The 10,666-nt window shown below is 38.6% G+C and overlaps 1 pseudogene; it reads right to left on the bottom strand.

The window, feature by feature from the left end:
• Positions 1-413: 413 nt before the first annotated feature.
• Positions 414-8,043, bottom strand: LOC116677249 (transient receptor potential cation channel subfamily M member 7-like; annotated as a pseudogene).
• Positions 8,044-10,666: the final 2,623 nt, after the last annotated feature.

Here is a 10,666-nt window from a genome sequence, read left to right on the forward strand (position 1 = left end):
AAATATAGTAGTACAATGTCTTCTCTGATGTAGAAGTGCCTACACTGTAAGTCATTAGTAGGCTGTACTGTGGAGTTGCATATTAAGTGGTTTGGGATCCTGTTGTAAGTAATTTTGGGGTATTTGGTTTAAAGAATTCTACAAGCAGTTATTGCTTGTACAGGCCAAGCAATTGGCCAGTTCCAAACAGGCACATTTTCAACGTGCACTACACTAGTATAACGCAATAAAAGAAAGGGAAAAACCAAAAAGCATAATATATGCAGTTTAATTCTCTGTTTGGAACCTACTGTTTCTCCTTTCAGTTTTTCCTTTCCTATCTGTTGTTCATATTTAATTTGTCATTACACAAATAAAAAAATCAAGACTAAACAGTATGTTTTTTGTTTTGTGTGTGGGTGTGTGTGTGTGTCCTACCCTCCCTCTTCAGTCTGCTTGTGGACATAGGCCAGTATGTCAGCAGCACGGCCGGTCCCCTCACACACCACCACTGGGACAGGAGGGCTCTTCTGAAGGTAGTCTAGCACAGTCAGGATCACATTGGGACCCCCTTGAATTATCAGGGCCACAACAGGAACACCCTGACCAATTCCTACAAGAAGGAAGATGAAGAGTGGGCTCAGCTCTAAAGTTATTCTATTAACACAGCTCCACCCAAGTGACAGTTGCATCAATGATGCATTTGTAGTCAAAATTAAAGTGATGTGCCAACCTGTGGCAGGCATTTCTGAGCATTAGGGACATTTTCATGGACATTTCTGACAACTTTATGTTCACTGACCATCATGAGCAAGTAAAAGAAAAAGCATAACATGGAATTTAAGTTAGGCTTTTTTTTTAAAGAAGAGGGCAGTATATTTGATTGAATTCGAGGCACTGGCTCACATTTAAAATCATGTACAACACAGTGTGGAGTTGAACCTTTGTTATGTACAAATTCAAAGCCCCAACAACAAAATGACAAACTCAAGTTGGCAAATGTTTAATTATGGGACACTCTTGATTTCCGTAATTTAGCACGGGAAATGTATTTTGACTAGGGAGATGAGTAATAAGTAAGGTAATGTTTCTGGCTTTCCAGACACAAACAATGACACTGCATTATCTCAGAAGAGTCCAAGACTGCTGCTAAAGGGATGTCTTTCAAGAATCCAAGCACTGGAAACTATTGTATTGAAGTTTCAGTTTTCTTACGTGCGTGTATTCTTTGGAGGTTGATGTGCTTTTCCAGGTCCCGCCGCAGTTGGACCTCAGCGCCGTACTTGCCTACTGTCCCATCATCCACCAGGAGGAAATGGGAATGCAGATTGTTGAGAACGTTTAGTTTGCTTAGAGGGTTCAGCAGCGTCTGATACGGAGCAACAATCTGCAGAGTTGACAGATTGACACAAAGGAGTAGAAGGAAAGAGGATAGGAGAGTGAGCAAAAAAAAGGAAAAATGACTTCTGTTTATCAATAAACAATCTGGGCTATGACTAAATTAATTCTGTCATGAAAAAGACTCAACATTAAATAGATTGCGAGGTTATCGGGTATTTTAGGAATTGCTGTCGAAGTATCAAGATCTTTTGAAACAATCTTGAACAAATTAAAGCTGCATCTTACGTCTCTGCCAATGAGATCGTTCCTGTTTTCAATGACTCCCAGGATGCGATCCCAATAGCGCAAATTTCTTTGATGATCTTGAACAGTGTTCTTTGAGAGCGTCTCCCACATGCTTAGCCACACCTTTAGAAAGAATACATTAAACAATCAATAAACTGGTCAGGGTGCCAGAGGCTGGTCTGGGTGATTGACCCTGTGAGCAATGATTTAAACACTATGATCAGACCACACCATCTTAACGTTGCGCTGTAGCTGCAGACACACCTCGGCCACGACATAGCCAAATGACACGCTTAGAGCCCGGTATATAACTTCTGCCATAGTGCCAGAGTACAACGTAAATGTGCGTAAGTATTCATGCATAGAATGTGTGAGGGAGCAGGGGTGGAAAGTATAAGTTATTTAGCTGCAATATCCATTCAATAACAATAACACCAATTCTTTATGACACTCAGAAGGCAGTTTAACAATTACACGTTGGCTGTATTATTTTCCCATGCAGGATTTTTCCAGAAGAAACGGGTTGCCGTACCGTGGCGTTATGTTATGTTACAACACACTAGAAAGCACTGTGTAGCTCATTTGTATTTGATTAGTTAAGCAGGAGCCTACTATAAAATCCAATTAATCTCACATGTCACAGCAATAAGGCTGCACAAATTAAACCAGGTTACATCCTTTACCATCAAACTGGGAAACCTTATGTACCGAAATGTGGCACCATTTGAATTAATGTGAATTGGTCCTCAATCTTATCAATGTACTGTAACTCTTTTCATCAGTTTAGCTGCAGCAGCAACAGCCACATCTGTACAACATAGCAGCTGTGGATGAGGGGGACATTTTGGCGCTGGCCATAAACTTCTCTGAAGAGGTGCCACAACTTTCTCTATTCAGGAAAAACACTGCCATGAGCTAAACATTTATCCCATTATTCTGGACGTTTGTTATTTCTCATTCAAGACTTAAATAATCTCTCTCTGACTGCACACCTGTGTTGACCCCTCCGGTGAGTATCCAGGCCCCGGTAGTGACTGCAGCTTTGATGAGGCCCTTGCCTACCACCTGCTTGAGGCGTGGGTGCAGCTCAAAGTTCTGAACTCCTCCGTGGACAGAGATGAGGATCTTAGGAAGCTCCATATGCCACTCCTTCAGCATCAGCCGCAGGATGCTCTCTGGCGGCGAGTCGTGGGCCAAACGAACATACTGCCCACGTTTGCACAGATAAAAGAACAGCATGTTGACATGAACATATAAAGTAGAAAAAAGCAGCAATATCCGAGAAGCTAAAACCAAGCAGTGCTTGGTTGAAAAATGAATAGTTGATTAATTGTCTTATAGTGTCAGCTCTACATCTCTAAAAAAAAAAAAGTTTTACTGATTTTGAAGAAAGTTAATACAAAAAACAACAACATCATTGTACCAATTATTATAAACAATCAATAAGTAAGATACATTAACACATATATGTACATAACACATAATAATAATAATAATAATAATAATAATAATAATAATAATATAATATATTTATTTAAAGGCGCCTTTCTCGGCACTCGAGGACGCCGTACAGGGTATACATACATTAAAACACCAAAAAAATATTAAACAACTAAAACAACAGAAAAGGCAAAGCAATAGACATTTAAGTGGAATAGGCAGTTTTGAACAGATGTGTTTTGAGTTGTGACTTTAAAAGGGGGAATGAATCAATGTTGATAAATGAGCAGTTATCAATAGTGAGAAAAAAACTGTCTGTTTGGAAAGAGTTAATTTGGTGCCATTGAGGAGAACCTTGATTTTATTACTGTTTAATTTGAGGAAGTTTTGGGTGAGGCAAGTTTTTATTTCAGAGATGCAATCTGTAAGGGAGGTGGGCGGAAGAGTGGACGAGGGTTTGGTGGAGAGGTAGAGCTGGGTGTCATCGGCGTAACAGTGGAAGTGAATGTTAAATTTGCAGATGAGGGGGACCAGGGAGGGAAGGCACGCTTTAACAAGTTGTGTGGGGAGTTGACGACCTTTGGCTTTCATGAGACGAAGATCGGGGATGAACCAAGGGGCGGAGACGGAAAAAGTATGAGGATGGTGAGGAGTCCAGAATCAGTTGTAATGAGGAGGTCATTGGTGATTTTGACAAGTGCTGTTTCAGTGCTATGGAGGGAGCGGAAACCGGACTGGAACTGTTCATACAGGTTATTGTGGGATAGGTGAGAATGGAGTTGAAAGGCAACAAAAAAGAACAAAGAAGGAAAGGGGAAAGAAAGAAATAGAAAAAGAAAATAATTCAAAAAAATACAGGTAAATAATATGGGGGGGGGTTCACTCTTTTGTTATGGTAAATTGATATGTTATCTACTCTACTCTTTATCAAGGGGATCTTGGAGAGAGTCAAAAAAGGTAAAAAAAAAAAATTAAAAAAGGCTTCCATACAATACTAAATGTTTGGAAGATCTTTTTCATTTTTTCTTGTTTTAAAATGTCATATTCATCATATTCTTCACCCAATGAGCAAAGGATGGGGGAACTTGTTGCTTCCACTTCAAAAGGTTTAAACATCTAGCCACAAGTGTGGTGAGTGCTATGACCACAACTGTCTTATCTGGTAGCTGAGCTTGAGATTTTCCTGGTCTTACGCCAAAGAGGGCACAAACTGGGTCGGGGTCTATTTTGATTTAAAACATTTCACTGAAAGATTTAAAAAACACCCATCCAGAATGAATTAAGACTTGGGCAAAACCAGAGCATATGTATTGGTCTGCTGGCTGGCCTCTTCACCGAGGGTAACAAAGATTATGGGTTTGGTAGATCCTTGCCAGCCTGGCCTTAGTGCAGTGGGCACTACACCTGATTTCCACCGGTTGCAGAACGTCGATACCATTGGCAGGACCAACAGATCCCATTGCTCTGGACGGAGACCAGTAAAGGCTATTTAAAGCACTTTTCCCGGTGAGTGCTGAGCGTTACTGCGCAGCCTCCAACTGACCTTAACGACGTATATGTGACGTGGGCAACCTTTCTGAAAGTTCTAAGTCTTCTGGTAGCTGTGCCAAGAGAAATCTCAATCATTCCAAATCTTGCAGAGACGGAGAGCGTAGGTATATGTTAGGAGACAACATAGGCACAGGCTAATTATTGCTAACTAAAATGCTAGTTAACATTAGTAATTAAACCTAAACAGCTAATGTAAGTCCAAACTGTCTGCAAGCTTCTCCTGACAAAACGGTGACTATGACCGTGACTATACTACTAGGGTACACCAAGTCGCTTGGTTATGACACAATCGTTAGCCTACTTTTACAAAAACGTCTGCTACGGAGCAACGAGAGCTACATGGTAATGGAGCCTTTTATACATTGTAGTGTTTCTTTAGAAATAAACAATGGACAAATAGAGTCTTTAAACGCTACAGATGTAAAGTTATTTGCTGTCAAAGTGGTGCCAAAATGAATGGCAGTCAATGGAATGCTAACGGCGGGTGAGTGCTTTGTAGCATTAAAATGGCACCATGGAAGGTACGCTTAAAGAGGAGAAACTTGATCTCTTCATTTTTTTCCTTTTTCTATTTTGAGTTTGTTGGTTAACAATGACATACTAACGCAATGTTCATGGTGATTAAAGTAATTTGAGAAATCCTGCCTATTACATTAGTACATAGGGTTCAATGTATGTACATAAATGTCGATGAGTCTACACATATCTTGATTGAAGAAAAAACCTTAAAATACTGCGTTAGACCATTCTTCAACAATCCATAGTGAAGTTATCGAGTCTCGCAAGATTTCTTTTTACATGAACGACATGCTCTTCAGCGGAGAAGATTTGCCCTCCTACCTTGGCTCTGTATGAGTGAGACCCTCCCTGGAAATTGATTACACCGTAGGCATCAGTGGGACTCGCCTCTGTGTGTTTTTCCACCGACCACTCCTCCAGCTCGGCATGGACAGGTTGGGGTTTTCACCCAGCCTCACGTCCGAGTACTTCGGGGCCAAGCTGGCTGTAAAGCCAACATGCTGCCGCACCAGCCGTCCACAGCAGCATCTTGAGGGCGAACAGAATCACTTTTAATTGATACAATAAACTACTTATTCTGTTTTATACAGTCTATGCATCTTAGCAGCAATGTTGTAGAACACAAAAGGTACAACATAATATTAGCAATAGTGCATGCTTCATTTATGGCACATTTATAATGGCTATATAACAGATATTTAAAAGCAGGGTGTTATATTATGCAAAAAAATACATTTTGTCTGGTCTTTTACCATGCAATTATGTATATATCCATCAAGTTCATATAAGACCATTTTGTATAGTTCTTAACTGAAAACATTAAAAAAGTCTGCTGGAGACAACCTTTTTTAACGAAACCAATAGCTAATGTTAGCCACTGTAAACTGCATATGAGACGTATGATAAAAATTAATCTGAAACATCCAAATCTCTCCCAGTAATATTACATAAATAAAAAAAATAAAAACTTATCTTAACCTCTACTTTTAATGTGGCTCATTAATGTATTATTACAATCAAGGACGTAAGCTAACCCTAACCCTACCCCTAAGTGTTTTTGTTTTCACACCTTTAATCATCTCATGCAAGAATGTGCATCCGGACGTTGACGTTACATTTTTTAATTTTAATCCCGTCAATTACAAAGAATGAGGGGAAAAAAAGACCAAACAGATACCTACCGGACTAGCTGTTGGCAAATCTGGCATCCTGGAAGGCATCTGAAAGGAATTTAACAGCAACATAATTATTAATTGATTTTCAATGTCAATAAATACAAAACACCTAAATGTGAAGTACATTTGCAAAGATACAAAGACGGTTATAATGATCTGATCTCTCCTAGTAAGACGAAAGCTCTCAGTAGACAGTTGAGGACATTAAGGAAGGTTATTTATTCTCCCCCCTCAATTAACACTACAATTATAATGACAGACATAACCATTAAATTGTGTGTAAACAGACTCACTTACTCTTTGAAAAGTGGTGGTTAGGGTCTGGGCTTCACACACGATACAATTACACAGTTTTCATTGTTATCACCACAAGGCACACTACAGTACATCTAAGCACATACCTGTGGGGGTCCTTTGACACTGGAAGTATGTACACACATTCCCGCTTGGTGAAAGTGCTTTCTATCCAGGGTTTCTGGGACTGTGAACAAAGAGAGACAGTTTGATATTGTGAACAATGGACAGAGGGGATATGTTCCTGTGGTCGCACTTTATTTTCAGATACAAAATAAAAAGACGTAATAAGCCTTAGCCCACTTTGTATCAAATTAGACCAACACCAGAAATCATGTAATAAAACAGTTAAACACAATTTAAAAGCCAAACACTTAAATTACGCCCAAATCGCTGCAATTAGTACATAAATGTCATATAACAAGCCTTACTTTATTTTAAACTATACAAAAACAAGAAATGATCTGCTCTTTCTTGGACAGAAAAACGCAAATAAGAAACCATACCTAAATTACGCTGTAACTAGAAATGCATATTGCCGTGTTAAACTCAAACTATAGCTAGCCTACTGTATCTACAAAACATATTTTACAAAATTACACTCCAATTAGAAACCAAATACCTATGCTTATTAGAAGAAAAGTACTGGTAATGTCAAACATCACAGGACTCCGGAGCGCCTCCAGGCATGAAGTTGCGACAGAGGTGACGACGTGACATTCTTCTATTTTGGTTTCTAAATAGACATTGGCATAATACAGGATATTTTCTAGATATAGCAGGCTATATTTTTTAATTTAAAACCGCAATATGAGTTTCTATGGCCTTGTTACTGCATGGTGTAACCTATGGTTTCTTATAGCGTCTATAACTGTTTGTTTTATGTCTAATAAAGTAAGGCTTATTATATATTGTGTAGCCTACTAGGCTACTATTAAGGAAGCCTACTGGGATAATTTAGGAGTTTGGCCTTTAATTAGGATATAACTGTAGCCTAAGTCTTTTGTCTAAGAAAAACAACATTAGGCCTATTTCTAGTTAAATGGTCTAATGTGATACAAAGTAGGCTAGCCCACGGCTTATTACAACTTTTTAATGTAGGCTACCAAAAAACACAGTGCGACCGCTGCTTATAGCATATTGTTTGCATTTAGAATTCAAGATGCTAAAACAATTGTCTCCTGTGGATGTTGAAAATAATGCTCCTACTGTTTAGTAGTCCTAATTGAGTAGCCTAGGCTTTTTTTTTGTTTTTTTTTACAAACATTCATTGTCAATTTGACAACACTATCAAGCCCAGAGGAATGCAGTTGACCACTCAGATAGTATCACATACCATTCTCTTCACCGTTGAGACTCAGGAAGAGCTGTGGCGTGGCTTTTATCCATCTATCGGCGGTGGAGGTTGGAGAGATCCGCTTCTGCTGAAGCTGCCTGCTCCAACGGTTGCGTTTTCATAGTTGTGCGACTCCAGACTGACGCTACACAACGAACCGGCTCAGCCAGCAGAGTCACGTGGCTAATAGTATTAGATAGCCATTGGCTGCTGCTGTTCATTGGAGCGACACGTCGACGCGGGACGCAGCAGAGTGTCTGCTAATCTATATCTATCGAGACAGGAGGTCTGTCTGTGATTAAAAATTCATTTTTCGCTTAATTTCTCTCTGAATTTTCAAGCAGTTAACTTTGTTACAAATGCCAGACATGTAGTCTATTTATGACACCGGATGCTCGTCGAGCTAGCGTTAGCTTAATTTAGTGTAAGGAGTCACTAAACTTTATGTTCGTAACAGTAAAATATGGAAAAACACCTTTTTTCATCAGTCAAAGGCTAATCCCTACCACTAGTCTCCTTGATGTTCCACTTCCGAGATTGCACCGGTGATCTCGGAAAATCCGGGGATGTATTTTCGCCGATGTCTGTTTTCTTCCGTTTGCTTTGTGTTGGAATTTTAAACTTCGCTGGATTTATGAGAATTTTGGTTGGCTGCTCCTCAGATCTATGGTAAATTGAGACAGCTTGCTGGACTATCTGTCAAATCTGAGTTTTCTCTGCGCGACTATTTTACAGCGGCTCAGTGCGGAGCCCACCTTTGACGATGTTGATTGGTTTAAAGAAATGCCAATAAAACAGAGCCAGTTTTTCTCCAATCCCGAAATGTTAAGTGGAATAACCAGACCCCCCGCTGCTCCGCAGCGTGAGGATGGTGTGGCAAACCTGGACTATTTCCATGTTGTTTACATTTGGCATTTCTTTTGCAATAAGTAAAAACAGCCAGTAAAAAGATGCATTGTTTTAACTTCCCATGTCCTGTCACACTCTCAGCCTGACTATTAACATAACAGAACAGCTATGAGATTATGAATTGATCTAAAATAACAAAGCACAGTTCCTTTTTTCTGATAAGGCACCCATACTTTTCTTAAGTATAGCCTACTAACTAGTGTCTTTATTAATGGTTAATAAATCATATACTAATGCTTTATAAATTACTCAGAAGTTATTTATATGAACAACTTTGGGTTGCCAAAGCCTTGTGGGTGGTGTTAATTCTTATCCACATTTGCTTTGTCTTAATGATGTAATTATTCTAATTTAATTCATTAGAAATACTCCTCAACCTTTTTCCCCTGATGAAAGATTTGCAGAGCACCTAGATTAAAATACATGCCTTTACATAGCCTTTATAACAACTTTAACATAGGCAGACTAGATAGTTATGAACACTCTTTTTCATGAATTGACAAGTATAATTGAAGACAATTTGTTGGAAAGTGAGAAGCCCATGAACATGTATTAATGTATGCCTACATTTTTACTGCGTTATTATCAAATAGATAATAACTAACCAAGCACTCAGCAAGGTTTTGAAACCTAACAAATACAACACGTTTTAAATGGCTTAACTGGTCTATTATAAAGGATAGGGAGATAGTGGTTAGACAAAACAAAACTGCAGATTCTATACTATATTTCCTATGATAAATCAGAAGTTTTAAATATTGTGATTATTGTTGTGGAGTGTGGAACATGCACTAATAAAAAAGATAGCTGAATCTAAAATTTAAACGTTACAGATACAGCACTCACAGTCACAACTGAGTTCACACAATTTTCCCCATCTAGACAAGAAACAATAAAGGAACAGGGGACACTGCCTGGATTCATTTCAGGTGGTCCGGCACCCCATAGTCCAGTGCTTCTGGCTTTCTTTTAGTTTACTATCATGATAAACAGGAAATGATGCAAGTTATGTTGCTGGAGTTGTAAGAATTAAGGTTTTTTACTATTTTGTTTAAGAGTGACATACCAAGAAAAACTTGCTCTGCAGAAAGTTGACAATAATGCAGCAGCAAACCCTCAGGGCTGACCAGAAAGTTGCTGAACAAGTAAGATGCCTTTAATATTATGCTATGCACATAAGCACGTAAGCCTTGTTTGTGTAAGTATAAATGTACAATATCCTTCTAGTGACTAGCAGTGAGCATACATTTTGGCAGTATGCCAAGTCAATAGCACTGGGTTGACAATGTTATGGCTGATTAACATCAAATACATATACCAAATACTTCCTCACTGATGAATAGGTAAATGCTATAAAATACAATCTTCAATGTATAGAGTTCATATTTAAAATATATGATATAAACACATAAAATGAACAGTATTCTATAATATGACGGTGACATACTGCTCTTACTCCAGTATAAACAAAACTGTAAAACCTTTTCTTATGAGAACCGTGTTGAGATGTTCAATGGATTTTCAAGTTTCAAGGTTTGCTTTGTTACAAATGCCAGACATGTATTTACGACACATGATGCTTGTATATTAAAAATGCAGGTTTTCATACCAAAATATCTTATCTTGTGTAGTAGGCTAACTGCAGATTCTATACTATGTTTCTTATGATGAATTAAAAGATTTAAAACACGTGATTATTGCTGAGGAGTGTGGACCATGCACCAATAAAAAATATAGCAGAATCTAAAATGTAAACGGTTACAGATACAGCACTCACAGTCACAACTGAGTTCACATAATTTTCCCCATCCAGACATGAAACAATAAAAGGAACAGG

The sequence above is a fragment of the Etheostoma spectabile genome, unplaced genomic scaffold (assembly GCF_008692095.1).
Source record: "Etheostoma spectabile isolate EspeVRDwgs_2016 unplaced genomic scaffold, UIUC_Espe_1.0 scaffold00004652, whole genome shotgun sequence".
Taxonomy (NCBI): Eukaryota; Metazoa; Chordata; class Actinopteri; order Perciformes; family Percidae; genus Etheostoma; species Etheostoma spectabile.